The sequence below is a fragment of the Anabrus simplex genome, chromosome 2 (assembly GCF_040414725.1).
Source record: "Anabrus simplex isolate iqAnaSimp1 chromosome 2, ASM4041472v1, whole genome shotgun sequence".
NCBI lineage: Eukaryota > Metazoa > Arthropoda > Insecta > Orthoptera > Tettigoniidae > Anabrus > Anabrus simplex.
Genome location: NC_090266.1, coordinates 28215499 through 28235813, shown reverse-complemented (window position 1 = coordinate 28235813; position 20315 = coordinate 28215499). Strand labels below are relative to the sequence as shown.

The following is a 20315-nucleotide window of genomic DNA, read 5'->3' as shown; positions in this document are numbered from 1 at the left end:
ATGACATATACTGTAAGACACTGGCTTCGTGGGTGGCCTCGTGTGATTCCAATATCCAATACTCAAATTAATACAATTGTCCCAATGAACAGTATGGTTCAATACACACAGCTCAACTGTTATTTTTAAATTCGAAACACCCAACGTTTGAGTTGCGGTAAATCCCTGCCCCGACTAGGATTCGAACCTGAAGCTTACTTGGACTCAGAACTAAGAAGCTTAAGTTTATAAGAGAAGAAGTCGATGGTAAGCGTTTCTTTCCACTGAAGACTAAGTGTGGACTGTTAGCACGGAGTGAGAATACTGCAAAAGTTAAGTCGTGACAGGAAATGCATTTCCGCTAGAAAATTGACTGCATGTGCAAATTGATTATTCTTGGAACTACTTGCATTAACTTAGTATGTACATATGAGCAAGTGCAAGTTGATTAGACTTAAGTATTTGCTAAGGCATGAAATAACAAGTTCATTGTTTTAGCATTTAGCTTAGTATGTTCATATGAGCAAGTGCAAGTTGATTAGACTTAAGTATTTGCTGAGGCATGAAATAACAAGTTCATTGTTTTAGCATTTAGCTTAGTATGTTCATATGAGCAAGTGCAAGTTGATTAGACTTAAGTATTTGCTGAGGCATGAAATAACAAGTTCATTGTTTTAGCATTTAGCTTAGTATGTTCATATGAGCAAGTGCACGTGCAAGTTGATTAGACTTCAGTATTTGCTGAGACATGAAATACCAAGTTCTTTGTTCTTCATGCATATATCAGCACGAGCAAGTTGACTGGCCTTGGAAGTAGCTTATTTGCTGAGACACGGAATACAAAGTTCGTTGTTTCCACAAGTTCGTGACTTAGGTACAATCACGCAACCTAATAATAATTTAGAGGACCCAACCTATCTTCGTACCGAATACTCAATATATGCCGTACATGCACAATAAGAAAAAAATACTGAGGTGGCGGAACATAGCTCCACAGGATTTCGCGTGTTATCGGAATTCCAAAAAATGAATAAAATACCCGACCCACCCTTTAAGTTCGATATCAGGGCTAACTGCAGGCCTAACGTTACGCTGACCACGGGTTAACTTAACGTAACACCCAGGACTTACAGGTGAACTTGGATCAAGATGGTGGCTATAAGGCTTATTCATAGCGGCATAACATAATAATTGTAGAAGGCTGACGCACGTGCTAATGCGCAATATGGCCGCTGTTAGAATGCTCGTACGAGTCTAAATCCTAGCAATTGCAGCTACACCCCATATCAAGGTGTTAGTCAACGCCGGCGGCTCGATATCTTCAGAAATATATCAACATATTACCCATATGAACCATAACGGCAAGGCTAGCACCCTTCAAGGTGTAAAAATGTTAACTTCTAAACAATTGCCTTAACATCCAATATCAAGATTTCAATCGATGGAAGAAGATGGTGGTACGGGTCTAGGGAGATAGTGTAAGGCTTAATACATCTCTTTTATTCATAGGTGCATAACTTCGGAATGCAACCTCAGGGGACTGGAAATGAACGTAGAATTCCGAAAAAAGATAGTGACAATACATTGCATGGGACTAGGAAGGTGGTGTAGAGCCTAATAGTTTTGCATTGCTTATATTTACGTAACGCTGGAGGGTGATTTCAGGGTCTCGGAACTGAGTGACTGCAGAGTCAACTGCGCTAGCGTTTATGTTGATGGGGAACTCCGTGTTGTTTATAGTGTCTGAAACACAAACTTTTTGATTTTAACGTTTCGAGCTGATAGATTTGAAATTCAGAGACTTCGAATTGCCTGCCGTAATGATTAAATCACTTAAAGAATAAAACATAATGTTCAGAACAGAAAAACAGATCGTGCTACAACTGTATTCAGTTGCTGAGGGGTTTTGATTTCATGCTATATAGACGACCAGCACATTTCCGTTATCGTTTGTATAGGCAATATGTGGACATGTTTCTGATGAAATCGAGCCTGCGTCGATTGAAACCTTGATATAGGGTGTAGCTGAAATTGTTTAGAAGTTAACATTTTCGAAGTTTGAAGGCAGATAGCTTGAAGTTTATGAAAACACAGTCAATTGCACCTTTATATTGATGTTCTAATGACCGGAAAAGGGTAAAAAATATCTTTCATGGTAGATATTCATGGCTGAAAGCCTTGCCGTTATGGTTCATATGGGTAATATGTTGGTATATTTCTGATGAAATCGAGGCTTCTGCGTTGACTGACATCTTGATATCGGGTGTACCTTCAAGTGCTCGGAATTAGACCCATAAGTGCCCCTTTTACAGCGACCACCTTGCGCATTAACACCTGGGCCAGCCTTCTACTATTATTGTTACGTCTATATGAATAAAGCATACTTATTAAGCCTTATAGCTGCCATCTTGATCCAATATCAGCTCTGTGGCCTGTGAACTTAAGTTAGGTTAACGCGTGGTCAGCGTAACGTTCGGATTGCAGTTAGCCCGGGTATCGAATTTGAAGTGTGGGATGAATTATTTATTAGGGAATTCCGATAACACACGAAATCCTGCGGAGCTAAATTCCGGCACCACATTATTTTTTCTTATTTTGCATGTATATATTGAGTATTCTGTACGAAGATAGGTTGGATCCTCAAAATTATTGTTAGTGTGCGTGATTGTACCTAAGTCGCGAACTTGTGGAAAAAGTAAACATTATATTCCCTGTCTCAAAAAATAAAAATTTCCAAGGCTAGTAAGCTTGCTCGTGCAGTGATTTTCCTTTTGTTGATATGTGCACGATATGTTCATGAACTTCGTATTTCATGTCTCAACAAATACTTTAGTCTAATCAACCTGCACGCGCAGTCAATGTTTTGCTCATATGTGCTTACTAGCAAGATACCCGTGCTTCACTACGGTATTATAATGAAAATTATAACTGCATGCTTAACGTTTTATATATAATCCGCCGAAATTCACGATCTGACTCCTTTTCTGAGAGAATCCGCCAAAATTCGTGATCTGACGCATTTTCTGTGAGATTACGGCAAAATCCCTCCAGTTTTTTCAATCTTTCTTTCCAGCAATCGATTTCGTACTTCCCGGGCTAGGTCTAGGTATTCGACCCGGTCAATTGGGTCCCTCAATCTTTGCCATCTTTTCCTATATGCATTTTCAATATGGATCAAATCCTTGTGGAGATCCGGCGTGGTGTCGTCTAGGGTGCCTTGGCGGCACTGAACCAGCGGCCGGACTGCAGTCGTAGTCATTACCCGGCCAGGACCGTTTCCAGCTCGGTCCGCACATTTTGACAATGGACCAGAACATTATTATTATTATTATTATTATTATTATTATTATTATTATTATTATTATTATTATTATTATTATTAGAGTGGGTGATATTAGTTGAAGTTAGATTACTATTATTATTATTACTGTTATTGCGCGTAGGCAAGTGCGCGGGATTTCTGGCGATACGAATGATATACTTTTGTGCATTATTGACCTTATTATAGAGGTGAACAATTGCACGGTCAATCTCATTCCTCTCGTTTATTTCAAATGTATTACATTTTTATTTATATTCCAGGAGAATCTACTGTAATCTAATTTTAAGTTCTCCAAAGGAAAAGATGGCCCTTGAATACAAACCCAGGAAAGATTAAAAATGATCGCTTTATGATCAGAATAAGTACATTATGAACTGTAAAATCAATTGGTCTCAACTCTTTTTTCACCCCACCGCTGTTAAGTTGATTTATCTCCCCTTCTCACCCCCCCCCCCCTTCCACCGAAGGCGTGTTTCTTTATGTTTAAAGGAGATTCTAAATACCAATGTTCGCGTATGTTACTTTCGGTTTTGAGATATGAGTATCACCATGAAAAGAATTAACTTTTTTCACTTCCTTTCACTTCGGCCCCCACCCCGTTATGTGAATTTTCTGGCAAAAACTTGTTTCTTTAATAGTAAAGGATCTTGTAAATACCAATTATAACGACTTTAATATCTTCAGTGTTTGAGACTCCTTTTCACCTTCACCCCCACGATGATTTCCTCCAAAAACGCGTTGTTCCTTGTTTTTAAAGGAGATCCAAATACCAATTTTCACATATGTAACAACTTTAGTTTTTATTACATGTAAGTATCGTCATACAATTAATTTAATTAATTTTTCAGTTCTTTCTCCTCCCCCACCCCCACCCTTCATTTGCTTTTCCGAGAATACATGCTTATTTACTTTTAAAGCAGATTCGAAATATCAATTTTCACGTCTGCAAAATCGTTTTTCAGATAATAGTATTTTCATACAAATAATTCAACTTTAAGTTGATTTCTGAAAAATAAATACTTATACCATTAAAAAAATACAAAATTTCTGTAACATCTTCAGTTTTTGAGATATCAGTATCATAATTAAAACAATTCGACCCCATTTTAGGTCACTTTTACCCCCCCCCAAGTGGTATTTCAGAAAACAAAAAATACATGTTTCTTAATTTTTATATAGATAAAGACACCGTTTTTTACTTCGGTAAAATGTTAAATTTTTGGGATATACTGTATAAATGCCCATTTTAAAATTTCACCCGCATTTTAGTTCCCCTTAATTGGAGGTTCCAAAAACAAATCACCTGTGTTTCTTTACTTTTACGGGAGATTCCAAATGCCAATTTTTATGTCTGTAACATTTTACGTTTCTGAGATATACTGTAGATATAGTCTTTCTAAAAATTCACCCCAGATTTTCAATCCTGTTTAACCCCCATTAATTGGATTATCCAAACCAAAAAATACGTGTTTCTATATTTTTAAAGGAAATCCCAAACACCAATTTTCAGGTCTGTAATATCTTCATTTTCTTAGATATGAGCATGTTCATTAAAGGCATTCAACCCATTTTACACCCTTTTTCACCCCTCCCATTGGGATTTTCCAAAAACAAAAAATACGTCTTTCTTTATTTTTAAGGGAGATTCTAAATACCAATTTTTACATCTGTAAACTTTTAAAGTTTTGAGATATAGATACACTCATATTCAAAATTCATCTCCTTTTCACTCCCCATTGATTGGTTTTTCTAAAAACAAAAATATACGTGTTTCTTTATTTTTAAAAGAGATTATAAATACCAATTTTTACATCTGTAAACTTTTAAAGTTTTGAGGTATAGATACATTCATTTAAAAACTTCACCCCCCTTTTCACCCCCTTAGCGACGGAATATCCAAAAATTCTCCCTTAGCGAGCACCTACATTGTAATATAAATGTATCCTGAAAATTTCATTTCTTTATGTCCAGTAGTTTTGGCTCGGCGATGATGAGTCAGTCAGTCAGTCAGTCAGGACAAGTTATTATATATACATATATAGATTAATCTACATGCTAAAGCAATGAAGTTGTTATTTCATGTCTCAGCAAGTACAGGGTGTATCAAAAAGGACTTTACAACTTTGACAGCTCATAGTTATTTATGCATTTTACTTACAGAAATGGTTTTGGAGTCATCTTGACTGACAATAGATCAAGTTTTACCAGAATAGGTTGAATGTGACCTCCATCGGTCATGGGGCACACACCCCATCTGAAGTCGATTTCTTGCCAAACTCGCTGCAGCATGTCAGGCGTGACTCGTTCAATTGCGATTCTACGTCTGAGTTCTGGTAGAAAAGCCGGTAAGGGTGGAACAAACACTGTATCCTTGACGAATCCCCACCAGAAAAAGTCAAGAAGTGTCAGGTCTGGTGAGCGTGGGGGCCATGAAATTGGTGCACCACGTCCAATCCACTTTCCCGGAAAGCGTACATTCAGGAAATCCCGGACGTCGGAGAGGCAGTGTGGCGGTGCGCCATCTTGCATGATGTGTATGCTGAGTTCTTAGTCATCAGCGTAAATCTGCGGGATTAAAAAGTTTTCCAGCATATCTAGGTACACTATTCCGTTGATAGTTTTCTTACTGAAGAAGAAAGGCCCGTAAACGTTGCTCTTGCTCAATGCACAAAACACGTTCAATTTTGGGCCATCACGTTCATGTTCTAGCAATTTCACTGGATTTTCACTTCCCCAGATCCTGCAGTTTTGTCTATTAACTTTACCACTTAAGTGAAAAGTTGCCTCATTGCTAAATATAATCTTTCCAATGAAATGTTCGTCTTCTTCCAACCGATTTAACATGTCTACACAAAAGTCCTTACGAGCGATCTTATCAGAGTTTTTTAGTGGCTGTGCCATTGTGAACTTGTATGGTTTGACATGTAACCGTTTTCTCAAATCACGCCAAATAGTCGTATGCGCGACACCCAGCTCTCGAGAAGCACGCCGTGCCGATTTTCGAGGACTGTGCTCAAAGCGTTGTCTCACTTGCTCTACGACATCGTCAGACGTACGTGGAAGACCAGAGGATTTCTTATGGCTTACTGAACATCCAGTTTCAATAAAGCACTTATGCCACTCATAAATAGTAGGCCTACTAGGAGGATCTTTAACATACTTTGTACGAAAATTACGTTGCACAGTTGTCGCCGACTTCGACTCATCAAACCAAAACACACAGCGAGCGCGCTCGGGCCCGGTGAAGGCAGCCATCTTTGCTGCATCTGCCGCTAGCACTTGCAGTGGCGCGATTCTGTACTAGCGTACCACGCGAGTCAAAACTTGATCTATTGTCCGTCAAGATGACATCAAAACCATGCCTGTAACTGAAGTGAATAAATAACTATGAGCTGTCAAAGTTGTAAATTCCTTTTTGAAACACCCTGTACTTCCAAGAATAATCAATTTGGTCATGCAGCCAATTTATTGCTGAAATGCATTTTCTGTTACGACTTGGCTTTTACAGCTTTCTCACTCCGTACTAACAGTCTGCACATAGTCTTCAGCGGAAAGAAATGCTCGCCATCGACTTTTTCTCTTTTACACTTAAGCTCTGAGTCCCAGGAAGCACCAGATTCGATCCCTAGTCGGGGTGGGGATTTCCCGCAACTCAAACGTTAGGTGTTTCGAATTAGAAAATAGCAATTGAGCTGCGTGTATATCCAAGTGAGCTCCAGGTTCGAAACTCAATTCGGTCGGTGACTTTTTGTTAATTGCTTGTGACGCTAAAGCTTTTAACGTATAGTCACGCTTGTTTGGTGCCGAAGTAGAGGAGTCACGCGTTCGATTCTTAGTCAGGTCGGCGATTTCTTGTAGCTAGATGGTTAGGCGTTTTGAATTTAACGCACAATGACTTACTTAGCATAATACTCAGCAGTCCAAAGGGAAGAGCCCTTGGTTCCAATCCCTTTCCTTTGTGTACTGCGAATATTCTTTCGGTTCTAAACGCAAAGTTTCAATCTCTAAGTGATCATCTTGTTCTTAGTTCAGTTCTAAGCCCTCGAAGTCACCTTCCGATATTACGCCCCTATGAATAAAGGATACGTATTAAGCCCTATAGGCGCAATCTTGTTCAAAGTTCAGCTTCAAGCTCACTTCAGTCGACTTCAAATGTTACACACCTATGAATAAAGCATATGTATTAAGTCTTATAGCCGCCATCTTGTTCCATGTTCAGCTGAAAGCTCCCTTAAGACACTTTCCAATTTTACGCCCCTATTAATAAAGCATATGCATTGAGCCCTATAGCCGCCATCCTGTTCCATGTTCAGTCCCAAATTACCATAAGTCGCTTTTCAATGTTACGCTCCTATGAATAAAGCATACGTAATAAGTCTTATAGCCGCAATCTTGGTTCATGTTCAGCTGGAAGTCCTGGGATATTAAGTTAGGTTAAGCACATGCTCTTATTCAGCACATTCTGGGTGGTGGAGGCCTCGTCCAGGGGCCTGGTGGTGGTTGTGGCTGCAGATAACTACTGACATCATGAAGCAATAAGGATTCATGAAAATAGTTTTACAATATATACTGAGTAAATATAACTAGTGTATTAGATATAGATCAGAACATTTTGTTTACAATTTTTGCCGTTTTGAGTTGCCAGGTCCGACTTCATCTAGCTCTGTCTGATACTGTGGACGTTGGAGGGTCGTCTTCATCTTGATTGCTGTCGGCAAATAGAAATATGTCTGGCTCATTTTCGCAAGCCTCTCCCAACAAACAGGTGCACTGGGAAGAGAGAACCGCATTCTGGCAATTTCAAGTGTTCTTGCGCACTTTCTTGCTTTTGCAAAATATTACCTTAAGACAGGATTCAGGAGCCGCATATTTTAACATTTTTTGGAAGAAGAGGCAATTTCAGGTAAGTATCCAACCTCACTCAAGAGGATTGTTCTCCTGTCCTAACCACTTCTGTATTAGATGGCAACATCTTAAAGCATGAAATCGTGATGTATCCACAGCTGGTTAAAAAATTGCTAGACTTAATCACGCTCTTGTTGCTGACTAGGTAAACAGATGATACAGCAATTCATCGAGATCGGATTCAGAGATTTTGAGGTTACTCCCATCTAAATGAATAAGTATTGCTTTACCTGCCTTACCCAGTTGGCCAATGGTTGCTTCAGGGCTTAAAAATACTTGCATTTTTGGTTCCAGGCGTCGTGTTTTTATTCTGTAAGAATGCAAACGTTAATCTTCCCGTGACTGAAGAGTGCACTTTTGGTATAACACGTACTAAGTGGGTGAACAGCAAAACCATTCCGCTACACTAGTATTTAAATGAATTTCTGGAGTACCACACTCCACGCGTCCTTCCTTTTCCGCGTTTCCTGAAGCACAAGTTATACTTCATCGGAGCTATTGCTATTAGAAGAAACAAAAATGATGTCATACTGAGATCCAGCAGAAACATAAATTTCAATGATTAGTTCGTCTGCATCTTCTACTGCCTGTTTTAATGTTACATTTCCTGCTTGCAGAACATTTTTCAGGCGGTGAATGAAACTTGCTATATTGCATTCATTTAAAAACACATCTTGATAAATTTCTGGACATTTGCTTCATAAAATAGCATCTCATGTGATGAACAAACGTTTTTCTGTCGAAAACATTCTGCACATTCCGCGCCCTTCCTCGTCACATCAGAAGGATAACCATCAAACCCTGCAACAATGTTTGAAGCATAGTGCACTTTGTAAGTTGTTAACTCTTACCAATGCCCCCAAAACTCAAATTCCGCTGCCAAACAAGTTTGTCCACCAGTCCAAAGCATTTTTTTTAATTAAACAGAATCTGTTGATGGTGGGATTGCTAAAAATAAGGGCGATTTATTCCTGAAAATGTGAAAAACATTTTCTGGTCTTCAGCTGACTGTTTGTTTAAATAAATTCTGTGTAAGAGTGTTAGTGGATCCACAGTCAGTGTATTCTTTCCCGATATTAGCAGTGTTTGTAACTGAAACAAGTGTTATTACTTTATCTTTACGGTACGTTTCAATTGATAGTTTCTGAAATTGGTATGTGTTGAGGTAACCACCGCACAAAATATTCAACATCTTAATTGTCTCGACAAATGCAAGAAGCGTGCATGTCCACATGTTGTTCACTAGTCACTGATTTTGTATTATGAAATAAGTTTAATGATTGTCAATGTAATATAAATGTAAATTAATCTGTTATTCGTGCCGTACCAACGAGCTGTCGCGACGTCTAATCAGACGCAGATAGTACTTTCTGTGTGTCGATGTGAGTGTCCTATCCTCGTAATTTTTGTCCCGAGCAGAACACACCACCTGCTTGTTAGGCGTTTGTCTCACAATTCATAAAATACTTATTACACAGCATCTACTTTGAACAACTACAGTTCTTTTTTGTTAAGAAGGGCGCCATACTTGTCGACTTAGTTAAATGTAACATAAAATCTCTCCAGTCTGTCAAACACAACATTTAAGTAAAAATCATAACACTCTAACGTACCTGTAAAAACGTACACACTATTGTACAAGGAATGACATCTTTCGTTCTACAAGAATATTCCCAGAATCTCTCATATCACTTAAAATCATACGTATGTATATACAGTGTTGTTTACGTTGTGTAAACTCGTTAATGATAGAGAGTTAGTTGATAATATGAACAAGTATTAACAGAAAGTGATTGTATTAAAATTCAACCGCAACGGTATTAATTTAATGAAATACTTCTATACTACTAGTCCGCCGAAACGTAGTCTATTGTATACAAACAGTGTTTCAGGAATGTGGTCATGGAGAAGCCAGTGGAAAGAGGGGAGGGGAAGCAGGGGAAGTGGTAAATGAACGATGTGGACATTCCTGTTGGATAGGGGCGAGAAGGTTAATTCCTTCTTCATGTAGTAAAGTAGTGTAGTGTACCGTTGAGAGTGGGGGGGGGGATGAAGGAGCTGAGCGAGGGGAGCGTTATAGATTCTTCCTTCTATCAACTTGAGACGGGGATAAGGTTATCTACTTTCTTCAAGTTAGGGTGTATTTATATTATGTATAAATGCAAGTTACTGATTTGGGTTAAATAAAGTATGGAACTGAATTAGAGAATAGAGGTGTTATTTAATCTACAGGCGGTTAAGCGCTAAACGTCATCCAGATGTTAAGTAAGCAGAGCGAAGAGGGGAGTCATTTAGGTTGGTTTCGTTAACTATTTGCGATGTAAATTTCGATTGTTTCAATAATATTCAAACATTTGATTTTTATTTTCTAAGTAATATTTTTAGATCTGTGTTGATGTGTTGTGTGTAATAGGGTGCGAAATGTCATATACGTGTTCTTCGAAGGCTGAATGCCGATTATTTCTGATGGCGATGTTCGAATTCTAATACAATCATTTTTCGTTAATAATTGCTCATTTTATCACCTAACTCTCCACCATTGACAAGTTTAGGCAACGTAAACAATACTCTATATACATACGCATAATTTAAGTGATTTCATAGAATCTGAGGACGTTCCAGCAGAACGGAACATGTCACAGTGTGTATGTTGTAGTGTTATAATTACTATTGAAATTGTATGTTCGACACACTGGAAAGACTTTATGTTACATTCAACTACAGTCCTTCAGATATTAGTCATAGAAACGACCTACTGTGCTCTATGTACAGCAAATTTACTAACCTTTAAAACTGATCCAAGTGACGTTTGCTCCAAACACCTTAGTTTAGGAGATATTTAACTAAATTCGGCGAAAAATCTCAACTTTGGCAACATTTTGATAAAAACGCAGTTATATGAAAGCCTGCATATCAATCACTGTAAATGCTGCAGAACTGCGTTTGGGCTCAAACGTTAGCAAATATTATCTGGTTTAAATCTTTTTAGGACCGGCCGTTTAGGAGATATTTTGAGAAAGCTGCAAAAATGTAAGAAATATTTGTTTTTCAACGCCCAGGGGAGCACGTTGGCGCCCTAGGGTAGAAAACGTGAATTTTACATTACAGGATGAACACCTACAACATGCCAAAAAAATAAAAACTATCCGATATTTGCAGAGCAACCCCCTATGTTCAGGACAACTTTAGGACTGCAAAAGTTATATACGTCATCTTCTACAGTTTTTGTTAAGCACAGTATTCTGATAGAACTCGTACTTGCTGATAATTTTGGAATTTTTGAAAACTGTAAAAGTAGCGGATATCTATGTTTATGTTACTCGAACAGCACAAACGCGTGAAAAGCAAATGTCTAACATTATATTTTTCATAACGTTTAATTTGTGGTGATTTTCTATAATGCTAATATGTGAGCCACTCAGCCCGGCAGCCTTCTTTTCACGTATGTACAGTACGGTATACCTGACGGAGTAAGGCGGGCCCCCTCTCTCACTCCGGGAATTGAATTATGGAGATTGCGAGAGCGGCCACCGCTACTCTGCTCGGACAGCCCACCACCGTACTGACCATTTTTGCAGAAAGACGCTTTTCTGCACACAAGACAAAATACGGAAGGCCACAATTTTTTAGAGAACACCCCCTAAGTTAGTTCTTGGGAAATTAAAATTTTATTGATATTTATAAGTAAAATATATTTGTTGTCGCATGTTGATATTGGGTCCGAACATACTCCGTAAACGCCAGAATCCCACTCACTTCGCTTCTTTCGTGGAAAATTTTTAATTAATGTTTAGCAACGCTGTGGTGAAATGTTTAATTTTCGTTATTTGTTCTCATTAGAGCATTAATCTATAAAGTATTCCACTCTTTACTCCATATACTGCTGCACTTACTGACCGCACTCACATTCCTTAGTTCCGGAAAATTGTCTCATGTTCTTCTTTGTGCATTGTATTCCTGTGTCATGAAAATGACTGTAAAACGATAAATTGAAAATTTGAAGGAAGACTGATTGAAACATGGTTTCCAATCAGAAACAACTTGTTGGTTCACTGGACATCCTTCCTCAATATTAAGAACTATAAATGAACTCTGTCGTTGGGAGGATGTAGCGGTGGAGAGTGAAATGCGGGAAACACGGGACTGATCAGACCCGGAACTCAATAATATTTTCTATTTCTGCTCGTTGTCGTCCTGGTTAGTGCCCTATTAATAAAGGATCCCTTGAAAAGCGTTTGCGAATGAATTCATATCACGGTGAGCGTAATTCATACAAGAACTTTACAACTTGAATGATCTCCACTCTCTGCTGTTATACGAATAGAACTTGCATAGTGTTCCGGACATGTTCTATCGTAAATAAATCATGGTAACCCATTTTATCCGCTACTCGTATTCGATACGCAATACCTGGTATGTCATCGGTCGCGTTCACTTCAAAGAGCAACAGTCGCTTAGAATTTATAAAAGCGGAAATTCTGAAAGAGATCACTTGCTTCGGAAGGGGAACGCGAGAAGATGTGTATGCAATGTAAAGAAGACAGAGTGAAAGAGAAAAACAGTGGGAAACTGGAGAACAAGGAGGAAGAGGAGAGAATAAATTATAAGTTTAAGGAAAAGTTATAAAGTTGGGAGGAATGCTTAGAGCAGCGTATACTCAATTAACTAGCAGGGCGCGAAGATATTATGGCCCCTTAATGTAAACATATTTTATTTTCCAAAAAAAAGGAGAAGAAGAAAATAACGGATTTATTCTCCAAGAGACTTGTATATGCTAGATATATACACAACCGAAATGTCTTAATGCATTAAGAAAAGAAATTAACAAGTTTCATAAACTTGTGCCATGATTTATATTTGGTGCGAGAAGGATTACTAACGTCGTGCAAGAATTGACGCATTCCAGCGGTGGGCTACGGGATTGCTGTCGAAGCAACTCTACTGTAGAAGGAACTTCCTCTTATCTGCATCGCTTTATTTTTCTTTATTTGTTCCTTTCTTTATTTACTTTCGTAATGATATTCCTTATTCACATATTTATTCACATATTTCCTTCCTTATTTTTATGTGGAAGTACAGGAGCTTGGGGCACACTTTACTTGCACTGCCGGTAGACGGCGTAACACACGTCAAATTTGACAGCAACGTTTTAAGAACTAACAGCACAAGGACATATGAATAACTGTCGAACTCGAAAACCATTTCATATTAACACGCTATTAAAAAGGTTTGATTGGCTGATTGGCTAAATAGTCCGCGAACTGACTTTCGGTTCAGTGAGCCCTGGATTGGAGTCCAAGCAAGCCCAGTGTAAATCTAGGCAAAACTTCATATCAAATTGGAAAAAAATCAGGAAGAAGAGGAAAGTCTACTTATACGTCACGATCGTATGTTTTATTAATGTTATTGAAGATGAATGCAATATTGGTTTAAAGGGACCGGTAGGTTGTTGTATGCTGTGTTTCGGTGATGAGGAAAGTACATATTTATTATATTTAGTGGCAAGGAATGCGGAAAATAAACACTTTAATGTTCAAAGGGGAAATGGCTATGTAGAACTCGTAAAGAAAGCACATGTTAGCTGCCTGCCACCCGATGTATAGTGATGAGGCATTTAGTGCCCTTATTAAGTGTTAAGGACACACATTTCAAAACTGTGAATTTTTATTCCTGAAAATTGTAATAAGGAAGAGTATTGATCTGTCACTCTCTTAATATAGCAAAGAGAAGCTGCAGCCCACATCGGAAAACAGTACCCGAATTTCTTCTGTGGAGCGCTAGAGAATGCAGTGTATCTTCTGGACGTTTATCGTAATGTTATGTGAATTCTGCCATAATGGGAATTAGCTCACTTCCTGTCACGCCTGTTAAATTCACAACAGACTAAACACTGGAAATTATGGACTTGCTCCAGTATACTACTTTCAATTATGATAATACACGATCTCATTTAATGAAAAGGTATAATTTTACCTTTCTGACTGATATTTCGATAACTAAACCCCCCATTTAGAACAGTAATACATGATTCTATATAAACCTTTACAAATACATTAAACGGTGATATGATAATTATAAACAAACATGAATAAAACGTGAGAGGAAATAAATGAATTGCCATTAGACACGTGAATGTAAAAAGCAAACATATGGAAAATACATAAAACTGTACAAATGCATATGGAATACAAACACATTCGTTGATCAACAAATTGTTTTAAGTGACACAAGCGCCATTCAACATTTTATCTAAACGTTATCGACATATTTGCAGACCGCCTCAAAAATATTCTGACTATCAGGTAAAATATTGGAACAGTCGCTATGATACAGTAAAAGTGTACCTATGCAAGTACCAGAATAATTAGCGAACGTGTGAACTGAATGAAAGTAGTTTCCCGCAATGTTTCTGTTTTAATTTTACACATATACCTAAATTAAACATTGGGATATTATTCTTTAAACTTAACGAAACGTGCTTTTGGTATAGGCCTATTGCTTCAAATTATGTGGCAGTGTGAAGAAGAAACACCCATATTGCATAAATCCATTTAACATAATTATTATTATTGAAAAATGCGCACATGCCGTGCAGAATACCATTATATTACATTTACATTACATACACATTACTTTCCTTTGCTATAAGCTACGATGGGTTTCTGTCTATTCCTGCATATTACAATATGGTATCTATCACAGAATTCCAAGCACAACTCACACACACATTCGTCATTTGGTTCGTGAAATAATTTGTTGCAGCACACTTTGTGGTGGAAACCATGGATCGCCAATCTCGTCGTCACGTGTCGCATATCATGATTAGCTTCCATCCAGGTCCTGTCTTGCATAGCAGATGTTGCATAGAAGTCCTCTGGTATGTTGCTTTTCTTCTCATGCAGATCTTGTATAAGCTGTTTGAAGCTGGTACTAACTTGAAGTATGAGCTCGCATCTCAGATCCTCTATTAAGAAGGTCTCCCTGGTAAGCCCATACACTAGCCTCGATCTTGCATTCTGCGGGACTCCTAAAATTCTCTTCAGGTATCTAGCCTTTACTCGCTCCAATTCTTCCTGCTGTTTGTACGTGAGGTATTCTGCCACTAATTCTGGGTCATACGTCAGAACAGGTAGTATCTTTAACCTAAAGAAGTCCATAGCTGTGCTGATCGATAGTTGTGTGATGTTCCTGATTTCATTCATAGCCCTAGTGGCCGCCACTGATCTAGATCTTATATGTAAACTGAAACTCTTTCCCGTTGTTTGAATTGTGATACCTAGATATTTAAAATTGTTAGCCCTCTTGAGTAGTTTGCCATTGCATTTGATGTTCTCTGCTTCAGTGAGTCTTCCTCCTTTCCTAAATACTACCAATTCCGTCTTCTCTTCGTTTATCTGGATGTCGTTTCTCTCTGCCCATTCACATAGTGTGTTTAGCGATACTTGCAGTTTATCTATATCTGTCGCTGCTATGGCCATGTCATCAGCGTATACGTATGTGCTTGTTCCTGCCATTCCTTTGGTGACATCGTTCGTGAGAACATTAAACAGGATAGGGCTGAGTGGATCGCCTTGGAGGACACCGTTCGTCTGCGACAGCCAGTCAGATATGCCTATTCCATCATCTATCTGTATGTAGTTTTCTGCCAGTATATTCGATATCAGGGTCTTTGTGGTCGTTCTTCCAATTAGTTCCTCCAGTTTATCTATTAATACCTTTCTGTTGACCGTATCGAAGGCTTTTGAGTAATCAACAAAAACCACATATAGTTTTCCTTTTGGTCTTTCTATCGTCTATTTTATTTGATCCAACAGGTTTTCTACTGCCAGAGTCGTGGACCTAGATAGATAAAAGTACAGCGATGAAACCAGGCATTCGAAAGATAATTTCACCAAAAAATTCAAGATTGTTCAGTCACTGTATGGCGAGCACTGAAGCTGTCATAAATTCTTTCACTTGTCAAGCGATGAAGTACATCGTCCATGGCCGGTTCGAACCCTGTTGATTGCTACCCAAGTTTTTCGTGGCAGATCAAAAGGAGGAGGGAGATGATGCAGATTAAACAATGGCTGACACTGACGAGGAACTTAGCTGCACCATTCATTTGCAACACTGAAGTTCCCTGAAAAGAGCTCTAGAGCTATTGGAATCTTTGGGGGTCTAGACTTCCATCAACTGTATCACTGTGCATAGGAAGAGACCGGTTCATAGTTTTTGAGTCCACTCGGACCAAGTTGTTCATTCTCCTTAGTCTAGGTGGTGACTGACTACCTGCAGCCAGAAAACAGGAGTGGATTGAACTGAACACGACAATATGAGAGCTATAGTACACCACCGCTGAACAAACCAGTCCAGTTGCTGAAGTAGGAAGATTGGAAGCAGAGGCTCCGTATGCGAGCCAGCAATTTTGTGAAGAATGGCGTTCCTTGTTCTGAATTTGGCAGCACTGAGTGTTAGATGTTTACGTAAAGACAAAGTTCGATCGAGAGTAATTCCAAGGTACTTGAGATGAGGGTAGAGGATTTCCACTGAGTGACAAATTGAGGGTAGGTTTTTTACTGTCTGTTGTTTAGATGAAAGAAACAGGTCTCTGCTTTGTCAGTACTTGGAGTTAGGTAACATTTTCTAAAATACACACTCAGAATGGCCACACTGACTTTGCTTCTTACGAGAATGAGGACAATTTGCGTATTATATCCGGCTCTATGGCTACATATTTATCGCGCAGGCCTTTGGTCCGGAGGGTCCCGGGTTCAATTCCTGGCCGGACGAGGATTTTAACTTTCATTGGTTAATTCCGATGGCTCGGAGGCTGGGTTTATGTGGCGTCTTTAGCATTATAATTCATCATAGATAGAACTCCAGCATCACAGATGCGCAGGTCGCCTATATGGTGTCAACTTGAAAAACCTGCACCAGGTCATCATCATCATTAAAGGGCGTATGTAAGAGTGCGCCAGTGTTAGCCCCAGCAATGAAGTGGTATGAGCACAGGTTGTGCAAGAGACTCGTCTACTGACTGAAAATACTGGGTAGTGAGTGAATTTAAGGTTAAGAAGTAGCTTCTAGGAAACAGTTTTGGAGGCATTTCATGAATCATCATCCGACCTTCTCTCATGGTTTAAATCGTTCACATCGGAGGACCTGTGTTCAACCTGCTATAGATTATGGCAAAGTGGATTGAAGGGCACTTGAACTCGCAATCTCGGTCACCCTGGTCTACAACAAATACAGTCATGTTCTTTCCTGGTATTGGTACATCACATAAAACATACACAGATTATCGTATGAACTACACATACACTAATTAGTTGAGAATGTTAACCATGATGTTCCACATCCCTTCCATTAAGCAGTTGCAAGTTATAGTGCTTCAGTGGTGACCTTATGTTCCTGACCGTCCCTTGTGGTCAATGTGACATCCATTGCGGCTCTTACTTTCAATATCTCCGTATACCCGTTCATTGTAGTAAAATAGAGTAACCTATTAATGAATACATCAGTAAAGGGATCAATAATATGAACACTTACTCGGCATATAGGCCTACATAATATTATCGACTTCGAATTCATTTAACCTCGGGGCTTCATAATCACTTTACCCACAACTGTCCTCACTCAATATCAAGATAAATACTGTTACAAACTCAGACTAATACAGGAGGTATCCTGAACATAAGAAATGAAATATTATAAATTTTTTGTTGCTAATAGCCATTGAACAAAAATCAATTTTAGTGAAAATGAAAGGTTATTCACCACATAATCCCTCAAGTGACACCTGTCTCCTATTACACCACTCAGCGTGATATTGTTCACATTTCTATCCACATATTCCACAGATGTATTCTAAGGCTGGCTCGTAGAAGTCTTTGCTTTGGCACACTCGAAATAGGTATCCGTACACTGAAAAACGACGTACCATATGTCGAAGACCACAGTCGGGCGCTTTCCAGTCTGAAGATGTCATGACTACAGTTGCATAGAACTCAGACGATATTTCTTTCTTCTTAGTTTTTAGCTCTGTTAGTGGTTGTGGATGGTCTGTAGACTTATATCCTCTATATAACAAAAATGAGTACCCCATGAAATGAACCTACATCAATGAAGAATTTTACTGTACAGATTGAAGGCATCTTTAGTGGCTCGTCACTTCACCACATTGCACAATTATTCAAGCCAGCCTATTTTGTCTAAACAATCCTGCGTATGTTTCTAAAAATATAACCTTGTGCCCACTCCACTCCATATAAACACAAAGAGACATATGTCTGCTCCATTCATAGGGCGGATAAGAAAATTCCATCCAGTAACCACATGTCGTGATATTGGGCATTTAACGTTATAAGATTGGGATCAGAATCAACGTTCTTATATGTAATTTTCCCTCTAGTGAAATGGGGCAATTTTTAACCTGGTATCAGACAAGCTCAGCGAACTATGTTGAGAAAACAAAATCAATTTATGAAGTCAAGGGCATTTAAAGACCCTTACTGAACTTTTACTGTGATACTGGAGCCCCAGTAATTACCGGAAAAACATTTTAAGTCTGTTGAAGATTTTTTAGTTAAGTAGTCTCTTTCGACCATAAATGACATTTGTTTTACGAGATTTCCTGAGCACTCTGTATTCATGTTTGAGTCGAATAACTACCTGCGTGTCTGTGAGGATGGGGCCTTATCTGAGGTGATGTTAAAGACGTCACAAACACCCAGCCCTCGAGCCATACGAATTAACTAATGAAAGTTAAAAACCACGATCCGACCTGGAATCGAACCCGGGATTAAGTGGGCCAAGGGCTAGCAGCTTAACCATCTAGCCGTGGAGCTGGACAATAATAATAATAATAATAATAATAATAATAATAATAATAATAATAATAATAATAATAATAATAATAATAATAATAATAATAATCAAGGATTGTGTGAACAATGTGAACTACTGTCGTGGAAAAGTATACACACCGAGTTTATACGCTAATAGAAAGTTTATCCTTTGCCCCACATGGTAACAAGCTACAACAACATTTAGCCTATGTTATTCAACGTTTAATTATGTGGAGCATAAGTTTTATCGTACCCAGTTAAAATTTGAACATAGGTTCAACCCAACAATGTGCCGATATTTTTTCCAATTCCAACGGAGCACTAATTTTAAAAATTCATAACATTTGAAGTATTGATCAGATCGTTACCAAACTTTAATACATCTTAAAGTAGCTTATTGTTGATATGTATACCAAGTTTTCTTTCATCTGATATTTGTGAAAAAGGGTTGTTGTAAATTATGTGGAACAGGATTTTTCTCATTACTGGGCGATATTAGCCGTTATGAAGCTCATGAGAATGTCGGGCTAAAATTAAAACTGCATTTTGCGTGCAAACACTTGTTGATTTTACATTGATTTATATTTGATTGTGGTGTTGTTTAAGAAGTAAACATCGTACCGGCCGGCGAGAACATTGCACTTGGCCCTGAAAGCCCTAGCGACTTCGCCTGGTTGAACATCAATTGGGCTGCTGAATAATAACTGGATGTTTGTTGTTTCTTCAGTTGTTCATAACCTTTATTGGACTAGCGCTCGATATATCAATTATAGAATTACGTAGTATATCTCATAATTTGGCGTAAGTTTCGCCTTATTTGAAGGATCTCTTCGTTCCTTTAGTGATAATGCATCAGTGCTCTTCGCAGAATTACTTGGAAACTTACTTTCCTTAGAAGTAGAGAAGAAGTCATTGTTTCTTCAAAATGTCTGATTTCTACGCGAAATTAGTAAGGGGCTAATGATTATGCATTCGCTAATAACCCGGCCAGTTGAGCGCGCGTTATCACAGTAGCATTCCCTCCACGGCGAACTTTCGTAGCGCGCGCGTAATTCAATACGCTAAAGGTCGAAAACCGTGTTTTCTCTCATTTTTTAAAGAAAAGCATGGGTCATTGAAATTTATCTTCACTCAGGGCTAGGTGATAGGGCTTATTCGAAGTGTATCCTCTCCTCAAAGTATCAGTAGTAATAGTGGGATGCGTTCAAAATTTGAAACGTCTTGTATTTAAAGTTCCGGGAGATAGGGAAAATGCGACTGATCGTCACCTCACCTCACAA

The 20315-nt window shown here is 38.6% G+C and overlaps 1 pseudogene; it reads right to left on the bottom strand.

Moving 5' to 3' along the window:
• Positions 1-5535: 5535 nt before the first annotated feature.
• On the bottom strand, positions 5536-6556 carry LOC136863444 (uncharacterized; annotated as a pseudogene).
• Between the last annotated feature and the right edge of the window lie 13759 nt (positions 6557-20315).